Here is an 11,987-nt window from a genome sequence, read left to right on the forward strand (position 1 = left end):
ACCTTCCCTAAATCTCCAGATCCATTAAAACAAACTCTTATTGTAATTTCTCAGTGCTGCAGCATTTGAAATCAGGAATCTGTCATTTTGATTATTTCCCTTCTCTTCTTCAGAGGTGACTGCGACACCAAAGGAAACAACAGGCACAACAGTTATTGCTGCAACCACTACAACAGGTAACTATTGTCTTCTTCCAGTGTACACCAGCAATTCTCTTCACACAACAATATTACCTTCTCTAGAAATACCAGAGAAATGATCCGACTTGAAACTCTTTGACAATAAGATTATGTTATGAGGCATTAATTGGATTTTTTTTTAACTTCAGAAAAACTCACTACAACATTGAAGCCAACTCCAACAGGATCCACAACCAGTATCAAACCGGGTGAGTGAAACAATAGAAATTCACAAAAATGAATAAGTCTTTAGGGTGTATTGTCGCGAATTTCACGATTCCTCCAATTTTTCATTAGAGCTCACGACAACAGTGAAAGAAATTACAGCTGGCTCCACACCTAGTCAGTAATGGCTTTGATCTGTGTACAGCATCAATATCAAAACCTATTTTGTTGCCATGAAATCCAGGCAAAGCTAAGGTGATACTTAATTCCTCATATATAATGCATCCAATCTTAATAACGTGAGTGAGTTGAGAAAATAATAACTTGTATTAAGCTCAATCAGCGTCATGAGGTCTCATGTACATGAGGACAAATGTGGTGACCATGGTTATGGATGCCTGCACAATTATCGGAACTTGTCAAAGGATTTCTCTATTAAAAGGTTGTGTTCTTTGTTTTCACAAGGTTTCTACTTTGGACCAGTTGCCTGAAGCTATTTGCTGAAAACATGAAAAGTTTTCCACATGTTCACTTTGACATTCTTTTGCAAACATTTTCAAGTTTTTAATTTTACTGCACCAATTGAGATGCATCCTTGATTACTCATTCTGTAGGTGTAATAAAATTCACTGTGTTAGTCTTGCCCAAGCTGAGGGATTTGAAATTGGAAATCAATCACATTCATTCATGTTTTTCCTTCTTCAAAAGTGACAACTTCACCAAAAGAAATGACTACCCCGACAGTTACTACTGAAAGCACCACAACAGGTGAGTGAGATTCTGTATGAATACACACCAGTGCACATTCTCCCAGTTCAGGTTTTCCCCTCAGTTGTGCCTGTTGGATCAGTATGGTGTCTCCGTTCATGACCTCTGAACCTCCTACTCTTTAAAGAGAATCTATATCAACAAAATTAACAAATATATCACGAAGTCATAGTGTGGGAAAAAAGCTCGTAATAATTGGGGAATTGGAGTACACAAATACGAAGTGGAATACGTACAATATGAATGGCATAGAGGACAAAAGCATTTCTCCTGCATTCAGGAATACATATTCAGCCAGCACGTGACAGAACCAATAAAAACAGCTGCAATTCTGTATTTTCTTTTGGATCATTAATCTGAGCAGTTGCTTTCAGTCACATTGGGTAAACATTTTTGACATGGTGGTGACCAAAAATTGTAATTCCCTTCAATGTGAAAGGATCAACTTTGAACAGGAGTAAAATTTTTAAATGAGAGATCTTCAAAATTATAATGATACAATCAAAGATAGCAACTTTCACTCTGAATACTACAGTTTGATTTAGAGAGATTTGTTGTAAAATTCTGAAATTGCTGGGAAATAACATGCATTGTTTCATTCTTATTCAGAAGTGACCGTTTCACCAAAAGGAACAACCACCACAACAGTTATTGCTGAAACCACCACAAAGGGTGAGTGAGATCCTCTATGAATAAACCTCAGTGAGTCTGTTCACTTTCCACCAATTCAGATTTCCATCAACGAGCATCTGTTTCAACAATCTTGAAGACACTGTCTCTTGGTAGAATGTTTTTAAACATTGATCACATTACAATGCAGTGTTCCATTTGCGAAACACACAGTGAAACAGTCTACTGACAAACCACTGCAGTAATACGAAGATTTTAAAGTGGCCGTACAATGTGTTTGATGTTTGCTCTTGTGCTCTCCAAAGGACTCACGGCAACACCAAAACCAAGTACAACCACATCCACAACCCAATCCACATCAGGTCAGTGATGGCTGCATTAGATAACCAGTTGTAGAATCATGAACATTAATCATCGTTTCCCAGTTCCCAGAGCTCAGTGGGACCTGATTCTACTGTCCGCAGATAGTTTTCCCAGACCTTGCAAAGAGTTGAATTATGCTCGAACAGAGTGTAAGCAAGAGGAGAATTGTTATGTTTCATTTTTGTAAATGTCTCTGTTTATTTGAGACAGTACTCAATTCACCAAATTTGCTGATCAGTTTTGAAACAGTTTTGAAAGATTTGAAACAAATGAACAATGTACAATTCAAGAAGCAAATTGTCAGAATCTTAAAGATGCAATGTTTGTTCTTGTGAAAGAATGATTCTGTTGCCTTTTTGGGTTGATTTTACATTTCCTGTTGTTGTGTTTGTCATGAAATGTTTTCTTCTTCTTTACTAATGTAATTAAACCCTTACTTGGTTATTCACTTGAAGATTCTCTTTCAAAAATGGAACATTGATTTTAATTGCTTTGGTAAAATGTACTTCACCTTACCTAAATCTCCAGATCCATTAAAACAAACTCTTATTGAATTTCTCAGTGCTGCAGCATTTGAAATCAGAAATCTGTCATTTTGATTATTTCCCTTCTCTTCTTCAGAGGTGACTGCGAAACCAAAGGAAACAACAGGCACAACAGTTATTGCTGCAACCACTCCAACAGGTAACTATTGTCTTCTTCCAGTATACACCAGCAATTCTCTTCACCCAACAATGTCACCTTCTCTAGAAATACCAGAGTAATAAACCGACTTGAAACTTTCTGACAATAAGACAATTTATATGTTATGAGGCATTAACTGGATTTTTTTTAACTTCAGAAAAACTCACTACAACAGTGAAGCCAACACCAACAGGATCCACAACCAGTATCAAACCGGGTGAGTGAAATGATAGAAATTTACAAAAATGAAAAAATCTTTAGGTTGTCTTGTAGCGAATTTCACGATTCCTCCAATTTTTCATTAGAGCTCACGACAACAGTGAAGGAAACTACAGCTGGCTCCACACCAGGTCAGTAATGGCTTTGTTCAGTGTACAGCATCAAGATCAAAAACGATTTTGTTGCCATGAAATCCAGGCAAAGCTCAGGTGATACTTAATTCCTCATATATAATGCATCCAATCTTAATAACATGAGTGAGTTGAGAGAGAAATTACTTGTATAATGCTCAATCAGAGTCATGAGGTCTCATGTACATGAGGACAACTGTGGTGTCCATGTTTATGAACCCCTCCATCGTTTCCGTATGTTGTTAAAAGATTTCTCTCTTGACAATGTGTTCTTTGTTTTCATGACATTTCTGCTTTGGATCAGTTGCCTGAAGTTATGTCCTGGAAATATGAAAAGTTTTCCACATGTTCTCTTTGTCATTCTTTTGCAAACTTTTTCAAGTTTTTAATTTTACTGCACCAGTTGAAATGCATCCTTGATTACTCATTCTGTAGGTGTAATAAAATTCACTTTGTTGGTCTTGCCCAAGCTGAGGGATTTGAAATTGGAAATCAATCACATTGATTCATGTTTTTCCTTCTTCAAAAGTGACAACTTCACCAAAAGAAATGACTACCCCGACAGTTACTACTGAAAGCACCACAACAGGTGAGTGAGATTCTGTATGAATACACACCAGTGCACATTCTCCCAGTTCAGGTTTTCCCCTCAGTTGGGTCTTCTGCCTGGTTCTGTTGGAACAGTATGGTTTTTCAGTTCATGACCTCTGAACTGAATACTCTTTAAATAGCATCTGTATCCCAACAAAATAAACAAAAATATCACTAAATCGTGGTGGGGAAGAAGCTCGTAATAATTGGGGCATTGGAGTATACAAATATAGAGTGGAATACATACAATATGAAAGGCACAGAGGGCAACAGCATTTCTCCTGCATTCAGGAATCCATATCCAGCCAGCATGTGACAGCACCAATAAAAACAGCTACAATTCTGAATTTTCATTTGAAACATTAATCTGAGCAGTTCTTTTCAATCACAATGGGGAACCATTTTGGACATGATTGTGATCATGAAGTTGTAATTGTCTTCAATGTGAAAAGTATCAACTTTGAACTTGCATCAAACTTCCAAATGAGAGATCGGAAAATTTAAAAAGCTACAATCAAAGAAAGCAACTTTCTCTCCTGATACTCTAGTTTGATTTAGAGAGATTTGTTGTAAAATTCTGAAAATTTTGGGAAATAACATGCATTGTTTCATTCTTATTCAGAAGTGACATTTTCACCAAAAGGAACAACCACCACAACAGTTATTGCTGAAACCACCACAAAGGGTGAGTGAGATCCTCTATGAATAAACCTCAGTGAGTCTGTTCACTTTCCACCAATTCAGAGTTCCACCAACGATCATCTGTTTAGCCATTCTTGAAGACACTGTCTATTGGTTGAATGTTTTAAAACATTGATCACATTACAATGCAGTGTTCCATTTGAGAAACACACAGTAAAACAGTCTAATGACAAACCACTGCAGTAATAGGTAGATTTTGAAGTGGCCGTGCAATGTGTTTGATGTTTGCTCTTGTTCTCCCAAAGGACTCACAGCAACACCAAAACCAAGTACAACCACATCCACAACCCAATCCACATCAGGTCAGTGATGGCTTCTTTTGATAACCAATTGTAGAATCATGAACATTAATCATTGTTTCCCAGTTCCCAGAGCTCAGTGGGACATTATACTACTGTCCGCAGATAGTTTTCCCAGACCTCGCAGAGAGTTGAATTATGCTCGAACTTAGTGTAAGCAAGAGGAGAATTGTTATGTTTCATTTTTGTAAATGTCTCTGCATATTTGAGACAGTGCTCAATTCCCAAAATTTGTTGTTTAGTTTTGAAACAATGTCCACACATTTAAAACAAATGAACAATGTACATTTCAAGATGCTAATTGTCAGAATCTTAAAGATGCAATGTATGTTCTTGTGAAAGAATGATTCTGGTGCCTTTTTGGGTTGCTTTTACATTTCCTGTTGTTGTGTTTGTCATGAAATGTTTTCTTCTTCTTTACTAATGTAATTAAACCCTTACTTTGCTATTCACTTGAATATTCTCTTTCAAAAATGGAATATTGATTTTTATTGCTTTGGTAAAATGTACTTCACCTTACCTAAATCGCCAGATCCATTAAAACAAACTGTTATTGAAATTCTCACTGCTGCAGCATTTGAAATCAGAAATCCGTCATTTTGGTTATTTCCCTTTTCTTCTTCAGAGGTGACTGCAACACCAAAGGAAACAACAGGCACAACAGTTATCGCTGCAACCACTCCAACAGGTAACTATTGTCTTCTTCCAGTGTACACCAGCAATTCTCTTCACACAACAATATCACCTTCTCTAGAAATACCTGAGAAATGATCCGACTTGAAACTCTTTGACAACAATATGAGGCATTAATTGGATTTTTTTTTAACTTCAGAAAAACTCACGACAACAGTGAAGACAACACCAACAGGATCCACAACCAGTATCAAGCCAGGTGAGTGAAGCAATAGAAATTCACAAAAATGAATAAATCTTTTGGTTGTCTTGTAGCAAATTTCACGATTCCTCCAATTTTTCATTAGAGCTCACGACAGAAGTGAAAGAAATTAAAGCTGGCTCCACACCAGGTCAGTAATGGCTTTGATCTGTGTACAAAATCAAGATCAAAAACTATTGTGTTGCAATAAAATCCAGGCAAAGCTAAGGTGATACTTAATTCTTCATATATAATGCATCCAATCTTAATAACGTGAGTGAGTTGAGAAAATAATAACTTGTATTAAGCTCAATCAGCGTCATGAGGTCTCATGTACATGAGGACAAATGTGATGACCATGGTTATGGACGCCTGCATAGTTATCGGAACTTGTCAAAGGATTTCTCTCTTGAAAGGTTGTGTTCTTTGTTTTTATGATGTTTCTACTCTGGACCAGTTGCCTGAAGTTATTTCCTGAAAACATGAAAAGTTTTCCACATGTTCCCTTTGCCATTCTTTTGCAAACATTTTCAAGTTTTTAATTTAACTGCACTAGTTGAGATGCATCCTTGATTACTCATTCTGTCGGTGTAAACAAATTTACTGTGTTGGTCTTGCCCAAGCTGAGGGATTTGAAATTGGAAATCAATCACATTGATTCATGTTTTTCCTTCTTCAAAAGTGACAACTTCACCAAAAGAAATGACTACGCCGACAGTTACTACTGAAAGCACCACATCAGGTGAGTGAGATTCTGTATGAATACACACCAGTGCACATTCTCCCAGTTCAGGTTTTCCCCTCAGTTGTGCCTTTTGGATCAGTATGGTGTCTCCGTTCATGACCTCTGAACCTACTACTCTTTAAAGAGAATCTATTTGTCAACAAAATTATCAAATATATCACGAAGTCATAGTGTGGGAAAAAAGCTCGTAATAATTGGGGAATTGGAGTACACAAATACGAAGTGGAATACGTACAATATAAATGGCACAGAGGGCAAAAGCATTCATAAATCCTGCATTCAGGAATACATATCCAGCCAGCACGTGACAGAACCAATAAAAACAGCTGCAATTCTGTATTTTCTTTTGGATCATGAATCTGAGCAGTTGCTTTCAGTCACATTGGGTAAACATTTTTGACATGGTGGTGACCAAAAATTGTAATTCCCTTCAATGTGAAAGGATCAACATTGAACAGGAGTAAAACTTTCAAATGAGAGATCTTCAAAATTATAATGATACCATCAAAGATAGCAACTTTCACTCTGAATACGACAGTTTGATTTAGAGAGATTTGTTGTAAAATTCTGAAATTGCTGGGAAATAACATGCATTGTTTCATTCTTATTCAGAAGTGACCTTTTCACTAAAAGGAACAACCACCACAACAGTTATTGCTGAAACCACCACAAAGGGTGAGTGAGATCCTCTATGAATAAACTTCAGTGAGTGTTCACTTTCCACCAATTCAGATTTCCACCAACGATCATCTGTTTAGCCATTCTTGAAGACACTGTGTATTGGTTGAATGTTTTAAAACATTGATCACATTACAATGCAGTGTTCCATTTGCGAAACACACAGTAAAACAGTCGAATGACAAACCACTGCAGTAATAGGTAGATTTTAAAGTGGCCGTACAATGTGTTTGATGTTTGCTCTTGTGCTCTCCAAAGGACTCATGGCAACACCAAAACCAAGTACAACCACATCCACAACCCAATCCACATCAGGTCAGTGATGGCTGCATTAGATAACCAGTTGTAGAATCATGAACATTAATCAATGTTTCCCAGTTCCCAGAGCTCAGTGGGACATGATACTACTGTCCGCAGATAGTTTTCCGAGACCTTGCAAAGAGTTGAATTATGCTCGAACAGAGTGTAAGCAAGAGGAGAATTGTTATGTTTCATTTTTGTAAATGTCTCTGCTTATTTGTGACAGTGCTCAATTGCCAAAATTTGCTGATCAGTTTTGAAACACTTTTGAAACATTTAAAACAAATGAACAATGTACATTTCAAGATGCTAATTGTCAGAATCTGAAAGATGCAATGTTTGTTCTTGTGAAAGAATGATTCTGATGCCAAGTTAGGTTTCTTTTACGTTTCCTGTTGTTGTGTTTGTCATGAAATGTTTTCTTCTTCTTTACTAATGTAATTAAACCCTTACTTTGCAATTCATTTCAATATGCTCTTTCAAAAATGGAACATTGATTTTAATTGCTTTGGTAAAATGTACTTCACCTTACCTAAATCTCCAGAACCAATAAAACAAACTCTTATTGAAATTCTCAGTGCTGCAGCATTTGAAATCAGAAATCCGTCATTTTGATTGTTTCCCTTCTCTTCTTCAGAGGTGACTGCAACACCTAAGGAAACAACAGGCACAACAGTTATTGCTGCAACCACTACAACAGCTAACTATTGTCTTCAAACATAGAATATAGAACATCGAACATAGAAAAATACAGCGCAGTACAGGCCCTTTGGCCCTTGATGTTGCGCCGATCCAAGCCCACCTCACCTACACTAGCCCACTATCCTCCATATGCCTATCCAATGCCCGTTTAAATACCAATAAAGAGGGAGAGTCTACCACTGCTACTGGCAGGGCATTCCATGAACTCACGACTCGCTGAGTAAAGAATCTACCCCGAACATCTGTCCTATACCTACCACCCCTTAATTTAAAGCTATGCCCCCTCATAATAGCTGACTCCATATGTGGAAAAAAGGTTCTCAAGATCAACCCTATCGAAACCCCTAATCATCTTGTACACCTCTATCAAGTCACCCCTAAACCTTCTTTTCTCCAATGAAAACAGCCCCAAGTGCCTCAGCCTTTCATCATACGATCTTCCTACCATACCAGGCAACATCCTGGTAAACCTCCTCTGCACCCATTCCAGTGCCTCCACATCCTTCCTATAGTACGGCAACCAAAACTGCACACATTACACCAGATACGGCCGCACCAGAGTCTTATACAACTGCATCATGACCTCAGGACTCCAGAACTCAATTCCTCTACCAATAAAAGCCAGTACGCCATATGCCTTCTTCACCGCACTATTTACCTGGGTGGCAACTTTCAGAGATCTGTGTACATGGACAACAAGATCCCTCTGCTCATCCACACTACCAAGTATCCGACCATTAGCCCAGTACCCCATCGTTTTGTTACTCATACCAAAGTGAATCACCTCACACTTACGCACATTGAACTCCATTTGCCACCTTTCTGCCCAGCTCTGCAGCTTATCTATATCCCGCTGTAACCTGACACATCCTTCATCACTATCAACAACTCCACCGACTTTTGTATCATCCGCTAACTTGCTCACCCAACCTTCTAGCCCCTCCTCCAGGTCATTTATAAAAATGACAAACAGCAATGGTCCCAAAACAGATCCTTGCGGAACACCGCTAGTAACTGCACTCCAAGATGAACCTTTACCATCAACTACTACCCTCTGTCTTCTTCCAGCCAGCCAATTCCTAATCCAAACCTCCAACTCACCCTCAATGCCATACCTCCATATTTTTTGCAGTAGCCGACCGTGGGGAACCTTATCAAACTAAAATCCATATACACCACATCTACCGCTTTACCCTCATCCACCTCCTTAGTCACCTTCTCAAAGAATTCAATAAGGTTTGTGAGGCATGATCTGCCCTTCACAAAACCATGCTGACTATCCTTGATCACATTATTCCTATCCAGATGTTCATAAATCCTATCCCTTACAATTCTCTCTAAGACTTTGCCCACAACAGAAGTGAGGCTCACCGGCCTATAGTTACTAGGGTTATCCCTATTCCCCTTCTTGAACAAGTGAACCACATTTGCTATCCTCCAGTCTTCTGGCACTATTCCTGTAGACAACGAGGACATAAAAATCAATCTCCTCCCTTGCTTCCCAGAGAATCCTAGGATAAATGCCATCAGGCCCAGGGGACTTATCTATTTTCACCCTTTCCAGAATTTCCAACACCTCTTCCCTACATACCTCAAAGCCGTCCATTCTAATTAATTGTGACTCAGTATTCACATCGGCAACAATGTCCTGTTCCTGAGTGAATACTGACGAAAAGTATTCATTCAGTGTCTCCCCAATCTCTTTAGCCTCCACACGCAACTTACCACTACTATCCTTGACTGGACCTATTCCTACCCTAGTCATTCTTTTATTCCTGACATACCTATAGAAATCCTTTGGGTTTTCCCTAATCCTACCAACTAAGGACTTTTCATGTCCCCTCCTTGCTGCTCTTAGCTCTCTCTTGAGATCCTTCCTGGCTACCTCATAATTCTCAATCGCCCCAATTGAACCTTCACGGCTCATCTTTACATAGGCCGCCCTCTTCCCTTTAACAAGGGATTCCAATTCCTTATTAAACCACGGCTTCCTCACACGACCCTTTCCTCCCTGCCTGACAGGTACATACTTATCAAGGACACTCAATAGTTGCTCCTTGAACAAGCTCCACATATCAATTGCACCCTTGCCTTGAAGCCTACTTTTCCAAGCCACGCATCCTAAGTCATGCCTCACCGCGTCATAATTTCCCTACCCCCCAGCTATAACTCTTGCCCTGCAATGCACACTTATCCCTCTCCATCACGAGAGTAAAAGTCACCGAATTGTGGTCACTGTCCCCAAAGTGCTCACCTACCTCCAATTCTAACACCTGGCCTGGTTCGTTCCCCAGAACCAAATTCAGTATGGCCTCACCTCTTGTTGGCCTGTCTACATATTGTGTCAGGAAACCCTCCTGCACACATTTGACTATCTAACGAACTTGAGCAATAGCTTGCCCAATCAATATCAGGAAACTTAAAGTCCCCCATAACAACCACCCTATTACTTTCACTCTTCTCCTGAATCATCCTTGCAATACTTTCTTCTACATCTCTCGGACTATTAGGAGGCCTGTAGAAAACTCCTAACAGGGTGACCTCACCTTTCCTATTCCTAACCTCAGCCCAAACTACCTCAGATGGCGAGTCTTCATCCATCGTCCTTTCCACCGCTGTAATACTATCTTTGACAAGCAATGCCACACCTCCCCCTCTTTTACCCCCACCTCTGACCCTACTAAAACATTTAAATCCTGGAACCTGCAACAGCCGTTCCTGTCCCTGTTCTACCCATGTCTCCGTAGTAGCCACAACATCGAAGTCCCAGGTACCAACCCATGCTGCAAGTTCACCTTCCTTATTTCGTATACTTCTTGCATTGAAGTATACACACTTCAAGCCACTTTCCTGTTTACACGCACCCTCTTTTGAAATTTATGCCATGTTCCTAACCTCCCTACACTCCAGATCCTGCACCCTAAAGCTACAGTCTAGGTTCCCATGCCCCTGCAGAGTTATTTTAAACACCCCCCCCAAGAGCACTAGCAAACCTCCCCCCAAGGATACTGGTGCCCCTCAGGTTCAGGTGTAGACCATCCTGTTTATAGAGGTCCCACCTTCCCCAGAAAGAACCCCAGTTATCCAGATACCAGAATCCCTCCCTCCTGCACCATCCCTATAGCCACGCATTTAACTGTTCTCTCTCCCTATTCCTTGACTGTCTGTCACGTGGCACGGGTAACAAACCAGAGACAACAACTCTGTTTGTTCTAACTCTGAGCTTCCAACCTAGCTCCCTGAAAGCCTGCCTAACATCCTCAGCACTCCTCCTACCTATGTCGTTGGTGCCAATGTGGACCACGACTTCGGGCTGCTCCCCCTCTCCCTTAACAACCTGGAAAACACAATCAGAGACGTCACGTACACTTGCACCTGGGAGGCAACATACCAAACGTGAGTCTCTCTCGCCCCCACAAAACCGCCTATCTGTGCCCCGAACTATCAAGTCCCCAATAACTATTGCTTTGCTCTTCTCCATCCTTTCCTTCTGAGCAACGGAGACAGGCTCCATGCCAGAGGCCGGAACCCCATTGCTTACCCCTGGTAAGTCGTCCCCCCTACAAGTATCCAAAACGGTATACTTGTTCTTGAGGGGAACGACCACAGGGGGTCCCTGCACTGGCTGCTTCCTCCCAGTCCCCCTCACTGTCACCCATCTGTCTGCAATCTTTGAAGTTACTACTTCCCTAAAGCTCCGATCAATGACCCCCTCTGCCTCCCAAATGATCCTAAGTTCATCCAACTCCAGCTCCAGTTCCCGAACACGGTCTTGGAGGAGCTGAAGATGGGTGCACTTCCTGCAAGTGTAATCAGCAGGGACGACCATGGCATCCAGTATACACCAGCCATTCTCTTCACACAACAATGTCACCTTCTCTAGAAATATCAGAGAAATGATCTGACTTGAATCTTTCTGACAATAAGAAGATTTATATGTTATGAGGCATTAATTGG

At 40.2% G+C, this 11,987-nt stretch overlaps 2 long non-coding RNA genes across 2 annotated transcripts; both read left to right on the plus strand.

The window, feature by feature from the left end:
- The first annotated feature begins 3,093 nt into the window (after positions 1-3,093).
- On the plus strand, positions 3,094-4,717 carry LOC140466803 (uncharacterized). Its single transcript, XR_011955285.1, has 4 exons — positions 3,094-3,139; positions 3,669-3,728; positions 4,353-4,415; positions 4,678-4,717. It is a non-coding gene; the product is annotated as an uncharacterized lncRNA (long non-coding RNA).
- An 845-nt stretch (positions 4,718-5,562) lies between these two features.
- Positions 5,563-6,993, plus strand: LOC140466802 (uncharacterized). Its single transcript, XR_011955284.1, has 4 exons — positions 5,563-5,623; positions 5,712-5,756; positions 6,288-6,347; positions 6,963-6,993. It is a non-coding gene; the product is annotated as an uncharacterized lncRNA (long non-coding RNA).
- The last annotated feature ends 4,994 nt before the right edge of the window (positions 6,994-11,987 follow it).

This window comes from Chiloscyllium punctatum, chromosome 44 (assembly GCF_047496795.1).
Source record: "Chiloscyllium punctatum isolate Juve2018m chromosome 44, sChiPun1.3, whole genome shotgun sequence".
NCBI lineage: Eukaryota > Metazoa > Chordata > Chondrichthyes > Orectolobiformes > Hemiscylliidae > Chiloscyllium > Chiloscyllium punctatum.